Raw genomic sequence first — 7,292 nt, forward strand, 5'->3', positions numbered from 1 at the left:
TCTATGATGGTGACTTGGTTGTTGATTACTAAGGCACTCGGCAGGGAGAAAGGGGGTGGGGGACCCCTGGATTCTAGAGCTTATTATATTCCAGGATATGCTTGTAAAAGACTGGATGTGCAGTGGATTTTTAGTAAATATCCATTCCTTTCCTAATCCGCATTGATTGTGTATATATCTTTATATTAATATATGAACAAATTTATAATGCAATTTAAATATTTCTGTAGAATTTAAAATATGTAGTTGTAACAAAAATACGTGAAATAAAATGATTTCACTTTTATTTTCTTTTCAATAAGCAAAACAAAATAAAATAGAAAAGAAAAAAAAAGGTTTGAAGGAGTAGAAATAACTTTCTTTCCGTAGAATCAATTCCCTAACAAAGGTTTTTTGGTTGTGTTGTTAACAGCACATAAAATTGATAGGTTGTGACATATTGGAAATGAGGAAACAGTGGAGACATACTACCTCCAATGAAGTCATTTAGTTACCATGTCAAAACTAGTTCTGCTTCCTGAATGACAGGCCAGTAAATCGGGAGATGAGGTGTTAGAGCAAGGAATACTGACTTTATTTGAAAAGCTGGCAGACCCAGAAAATGGCATACTGATATCCTGGAGAACCCTCTTCCCCAAGTCAGAATTCAGTCTCCTTTTTTACTAAAAAGGGGCGGGGGTGTTGTTGGTTGTTGCAAACTTCTTGCTGTACGAATTGATTTCCTTGGAATCCTTTGTTCTTGCAGCTGTCCATGTGGGTCAAATCATGGTGCCCCGGTAAAACCTCCAAAAATAAACAAAGTTTATTCTGTTTTACTACTTGCCATCTATATATAAGTGCAGAAGAGCTAACATCCTTAAAGATCAGAGCCCGGAGAATAGTCTCTCCTGGATATTTCAGGCTAAAGGCAACTTTCTTTTACAAAAGCTCCAGAGCTAACAAGTCTGAACCTAGAAAACAGGGCAGAGGTTTAAAGCCAAAGGAACACATCTAATATGGAGTCAAATTTGTTCTTTTCTATTACAATTTCTTTTTCCACCTCATAAATAATTTTATTAAGAAACATGGGCAACTTTTTTTTATTTTTGCTTCTTAATAACGGATAAGTGGTCCAAATACATTTTTGTGAACAGGGATGCTGTGCGTGCCTTGGGGTCACAGCAAATTCTTGTTGGGGGTGGTCGACCCTGCAACATGCCTGCTGCCCCATGACCCTTGGTGAGAGTCCCCCTAACCAGGGGCTATCTTCAGGAACCAGCATATGGGCATTGACCTCTGAAGACCTCTTTTTCAGGTGCAGGAAATTTTTTCAGATTCTGTGATTGAAAAATCACTCCAGCTGGGGAAAATTAGGGAATAAATGAAGAGGAAAGGGGCTTGGAGTAGAGTAGAAGAGAAGGACAGAAGATCATGGAGCCTGGAGGCTTGGCAGCGAGGCCTCCGGAGAGAGAGAAGCAGGGGTGGGGATGGGCCCTGTTCCAGAACCAGCTCCTGCACCTGTCCCCGCGCCCAAGACACACAGCCTTTAATGACCCAGGACTCTCTGCTGTCTGGGCGTCACCCTAGGCAGAACCTTGAGAACAAAATTAAGGGGTGGGCAGTACTCACATAGGGGGTCACAGAGGACTTTGTTCAAGTCCACAGTGCCTTTTCTGGTCATGTGTTTTCAGTTGTCCTTTATCTTAGGATCTGAGGAACAGGAGCAAGGAACTCAGGGAGAGATCCAGGAAGACATCTGAGTGTGTTAGGGAGGACATTCACAGCGAAACGGGGAGCGAGGACACCTGCAGCAAAGTAAAATGACTTTACAACTATTGCATCAGAGCTGCAGGTATGAGAGAGCCTAAGCCTGTTTCAGAGTGCAGGGGACAAGTGGAAAGGAATGGTAAAATTTCCACTGACAATTGAAATTTTGTTAAACAGCCTGCTACTCTTAATTGTATCACTTGAATGTAGGCAGGTGTATGTCTGTGAGCATTTATAGGTTCACACAACCCCACCAGCCCCTCTTGACCCCATCAGGGATGGGCTTTCTCAAGCACAGTGCACCTCCTGCTTGGGTGGGCCATGCTGCATGTCCTCACCTTGGGCCGGGCTGCTGCAGGGCACTGAGTCCCCAGGCACGGGCTGTGAGACACGACAGGAACATCTCTGCTCATAACTGAGAGCATCCGTTTCCCCCTGCAGTGTAAGAATGCCGGTGACTCAGTTAGAAGCATGCTTCAAAGCTGTCCGTGTCTTTGCCATCCAGAAGCGGAGCCTGGGAGCTTCCGAATTTCTCCAGAATGCGGTTTACATTCACATTCGATAGGTGAGTGCATGTCCACTTACAATTGGAGGAATTACTGCAGTTTTTCTGAAACTTACCACTATTCCATCTGATTTTTCTGTGCTAGGATTCAGTATAGCCTGCTAAAAATTCTGGAGTCAGATCTTGAAACCCTGATGAAGAGGACTATTTATCTTATTTCTTTATATGATAGTATTTTACTTTCAAAATTCAGAGTTTTTGGTTTTTTGAGGAAATTTGGGGGGGGGTTGGAGAATCAACTTTTCTCTTACCATCTATGTGACCTGTTGCTATATGCCTCTCACCTGTCTTCTGTCACTTGTGAGGCAGTTCCATTTGTGACCCTGTCTGGTTTGTTCATGTTATAAAACATAAAGTCTGTAAAAGTACAGTCCCTTTTACTCTGAAGACATTCCACAAGTACTACTTAAATCTGAGTGTGGTTTTTAGAAGAGAGAATCATTAGAACATGTACTTGCAGGTTGCTAGTGCAAAATCCCCAAATCAATACTCTAGCTCAACATCTAAGATCTTTCTAATCTACCTTGGATTTATATGGATAAGTGAAGCAGTTTGCTAAGAACACAAGACCAGGTTTAGAATACAGGCTGGTGTAGCTCAGCAGGTCCTTCCATGCTGATGCTCTGCCAGAGGGCGGGGCCGAGGAGACAGGGCGTGTCCTGCCCTCCCTGAGCTGACAGTTTCATGGCAAAGACCTTCATCAGGTGAAGAACTGGGAGTTTCTTCTAAGAACAGTGGGATTGAAAAGAGTCCTATAAGCGCGGGACTGACAGAATCCCATTTGACTCAAGTAGGGGAGAGCGGTTGTGGGGCCACTTGGGAGACTCGTGAGTCCAGGAGTGCAGTGTTGGTGGCTTCCACTTGAGCGGTGAGATGGTCAGTGGGTAAAAGCGAACAGATTGAAGACATGTTTAGATGGTAAAAAGAAAGGATGAATGCTGTCTGTGAAGGTAGGATGGAGTAAGGCCCAGCTTTCTGGGTGGATTAATCAGGTAAATGATGGTCCTGCTGTGCTTTTAGGAGGGAAACTTGCAGAGGAATTTCGGGGGGAAAACTGATGAGTTCAGTTGTGGGTAAAGTGAAAGGCTGCTCGATGTGTGGTCTGGGAACTCAGGTGAGAGCCAGTAGTGAGTAGAGGAAGGGGAGAGAGTTTTTCAAATCATTTTGTCTTGTGAACATACAAACAAGAATGAGTAATGACACACAAAACCTCTAAATTCTGGATTTAAAACCCAATAACATTTTGTTATATTGAGTGCAGAGGTTCTTAAATTTTTAATAGAAATTAAACAAATAGAAACAAAATAGTGGAGTTAATCAACATCTTAGAGTTGATGTGTGTCCTTGTATGTATTTTGATACATCATCTCTTTATAAGCATAATCTACAAATGCTTGTTTAGCATAAGATTTAAAAAAAGGGACGGGGCACACAATGTTGTGGGTTGAGGCTGATCACCTTGGGCAAATTTTGTAGTCTCTCTGTGCCTTAGTAGCATCTTCTGTGACTGCCCCCGGGCCCCTCATCACAGCTGATTTCCTAAACTAGATTTTGGGAGGGAGGCTGCTGAAGGGATTAAGAAGTGGCAAATGCTAGAGATACTGAAGAGAGACAATAAAACAGATTAAAGCCTATAAACTTTGTACAAATACCCTCAAAAGTGAAAGAATCCCGCAGTGTTTTGAGCCACTTAGCATAAGGGAAACAAAATCACGTGGACCCAATTCTCTTGAGCATGTGAGTATTGTGGGTGGGAGGATGTCATCAGAAAAGTGTTGAGAAGAGGCCTTTTGGTTTCCCTTGACATTTCCAGTAAGGATGGGGCAGAGGAGCGAAAACCCCCTCTTCACAGTGGAAGCTGCTGTTTTGTGCGAAACTGACCAAACGTTGGAGACCAGTCATCAGCGGTGCTGGCAAATGAAGAGACTTCAGGATTGGGTGCGGCACTTGCTGTGACTTCCAGGTGACCTGCTGACTGGGGGCTGTGAGGAGGGCAGTAGGTTTGCAGGGTGACCCGGGCATAATCCCTGGCTCTGAGGCTGCTGGTCTGATTAGCAGACCTGGGCACCCGCAGTCCTAATGGGGCAGCTCATGATGTAGCCTGGGACACCTGCCATTCTGAGGGCGAGAAGAGGGCTCCTCTGAGGGGGTGTCCCTGCGGAGAGTGGAAACATCCTCCTGCAGGGGAGAAAGTGCCTCTGAGCATGGGGCCGGAAACACAGGCAAGACCAGCCTGAGCACGGAGGGTTTGGGAACCCGGAAGTCATACAGTGGCCTGAGCAGCCTTGTTCCTGAGAGACTGGAGGGACAAGATGCTGAAAAGTCAGGCAATGGTCCGACCCTGTGGTGGGTTATGAGTGACAAGAAAGGACTGGTCAGGCAGGCACGAGAGAACCCTGTGGCCATCCCAGCTGGGGCATCACGCCGGAGGGAGGAGCAGTTATAGACTTTGCCACTTATTAGCTGTGTGACTTTGAGCAATATCACTCCACCTCTCTCTACATATATCTTGATGTGTAAAGTGACAGAGTGACAGGCTCGTGTCATCAGAAGGCTTAGTTTAGCTCTGATCCTCTGTGTCCTGTCCTGTCAGTGCTACCCTGCAAGTTTCTGCAGTGGCTGCCCTTACCCTGAGATGGGAGGGCGCAGAGGGACATTGTAGAGCCTGAGGGCAGGAAGAGGTTGCTTTAAAAGCAGACTTGTAGCCGCCTGCATTTGCAGACCTTCAGGCAGTTTGGTTGAAGTTAGTGGAGAGAACTTTGGAGGCCTTAGTATCCTCATAAATCTTGTTTTCCCTTGGGGACTGGATTTAACTTTGCAGATCCATGTTGAAGATTTGAGCTTCTGGCAAAGCTGTTTTCAGAGATGGGTATATACATAACATATGGTATAAAATAAAATGCTTTTATTTAATGTGTGGGACTTTGCAGGTCTTGGGAACAGCTAAGTTGGCCTGGTCTCCACGGATGACAGTAGGGGTCAGCAGAGCGTGCGGGAGGGCAGGCTGACCGCCTTGCTTCTGCAGGGGGTTCTCCATAGCAAGACACTCTGTTGAGTTGACTCTTCTCTAAGTTTGGTCTGAGCAGACAGCAAAGTAATGAGTTCTGGTGGGATTGTATAATGACAGGAAGAAAGAGGAACCCGTGGTTTTCGGGACTAGGACACGCTTTTGGTTCCTGATCCAGTGTGTTCCATTACATAATTGATAAGTTGTGTCTATTCTGGGACTTGATTGAAAGAAACATTCAGCCTTAAAGTTAAGAGTTATGTATTATTTGGAGGGAGGACTCGAGCCGGGATGACAGCCTTTCAGATCACTCTGAGGGACTGCTCCCAAGAGGTACGGAAGGAGCTGGGATATATAGGAGCTTTACAACAAAGACCAGGTAGTTGGAACAATAAAAGATTGTTATCTAAGAAAGCCAGGTATCTCAAGTTCAAGAATTTAGTGTTTTTCTATGTATGGGAGGATGCGAACATTTTGGTCATTGAATTCAATTCTTTAACGAGCACCTGGCTATCTAGGGCCAGTATCCTGTTGTTTCTTACTGTGAGTCCGCTCAGAGGGCACCACTGTGAGTGGCTGAGAGGCTAGGCTGCAGGCTTGTACTCGCTGAGGAGTGGCAGCAGCTGCTGATGACTTGGTTTCAGCATTCTTTGTTTACTGACATGGATGCAGTATTTTCATTCACATTGTAGTATTTTCATTCACAGTGCTCCCCCTTGGTCCTAAATTCGACCAATATTTTGAGAGACATTTCATGACCAATTTTGTCCCATGGTGCTAGGATGGCTCATTCCTAGTTAAGTTGAAGAATATTCTGAGCTGCCATTCAAGGTGTTAGATTTTTTATCAGGACCTGTTGATACTAAAATTTCTCTGGATCGCCTGTCTTACTAGTCTATTATGATCGAGGAAATGTTTGCCCTTCGTTGCTCATTCCCATACCTAGAATCACACTATTACAATTATTTTATACAGGGTTATAAATTTTATCTATTTCTTCAAGATGTTTAGCCATCATCAATCTTGTAGGCCTAGTTACACATTGGGAAATGTAACAGACAACAATTTTATTATATAGACAGGATATAAGTAATAAAGCTAGTAAAGTTAATAAAGTCACGAATGAGAATTTAATAGTCGAGAAGTTATATTTTTGGGTTAAAATTTTCCTTGTGTTCCTGATTGAGTTTGAGTCATCTTATGAGAAATTTCATATTTATGGTCAGGGTCAGAGCAGGTAGTAATTAGCCTGGTGAGGTCTCCCACCTTGTAAGATCAACAGTGGCCTAAACAGAACTATAATTTCCTTTTTAGAATAACGTTTCTGAGGGCTATCTAGTTAGAGCCTTGGAGTAGGGAAACCCACCAAGGTAACACAGAAGTACTAGACAAAGGTAATTTACCATAAACTTAACAGTTGGAGTAGTTCATAATCAAAGGTAGGAGAAATTATCAAAGTAATTGGCATACAGGCCTGGTTCGGTGTTTTGGGTCAGCTGTCTTACCTCAGATGTCGTCGTCTTCTCATCCTGGCCTGGGTAGATTTTTCTTCATTTGGGCATTGTTTTAAGGTGACCAGTGCTCTATAGGCCAGTGCACTGCAGGGGCTGTTTCTGATAGGAAATGAATCCAAAAGTCCATTTCCTTCAGCTTTGGTATGTACGGTCTAGTTAAGAGTACCTGATAAAGGATCCTTCCATTCAGGTAGTAGACAGTTCTTTAAGTCATGCCTGTTCCAGTATGTATAATCCCCTGGCTGCAGGTCATGGGGCATTGGAACTTTACCCAAGGATAGATTACTGAACTTCAGAAACAAACCTAGAGTATTCTTTTCATAATTCAATTAACCTTTACAGCAATGTGACATAACAGCAAGGAATGATCTGGGAAATGTCTTAGTAAATATAGACCTCAATTAACAAAACTAGAATTTAATATCCACTAAAATATAATCTTTTTTCTCTCTAAAGTTAC

At 43.6% G+C, this 7,292-nt stretch overlaps 1 long non-coding RNA gene across 1 annotated transcript; it reads right to left on the bottom strand.

Moving 5' to 3' along the window:
* Positions 1-1,618: 1,618 nt before the first annotated feature.
* Positions 1,619-6,932, bottom strand: LOC141577831 (uncharacterized). Its single transcript, XR_012507299.1, has 3 exons — positions 6,824-6,932; positions 2,085-2,181; positions 1,619-1,784 (listed from the first exon to the last, which is right to left on the bottom strand). It is a non-coding gene; the product is annotated as an uncharacterized LOC141577831 (long non-coding RNA).
* Between the last annotated feature and the right edge of the window lie 360 nt (positions 6,933-7,292).

This window comes from Camelus bactrianus, chromosome 6 (genome assembly GCF_048773025.1).
Source record: "Camelus bactrianus isolate YW-2024 breed Bactrian camel chromosome 6, ASM4877302v1, whole genome shotgun sequence".
Classification (NCBI taxonomy): Eukaryota; Metazoa; Chordata; class Mammalia; order Artiodactyla; family Camelidae; genus Camelus; species Camelus bactrianus.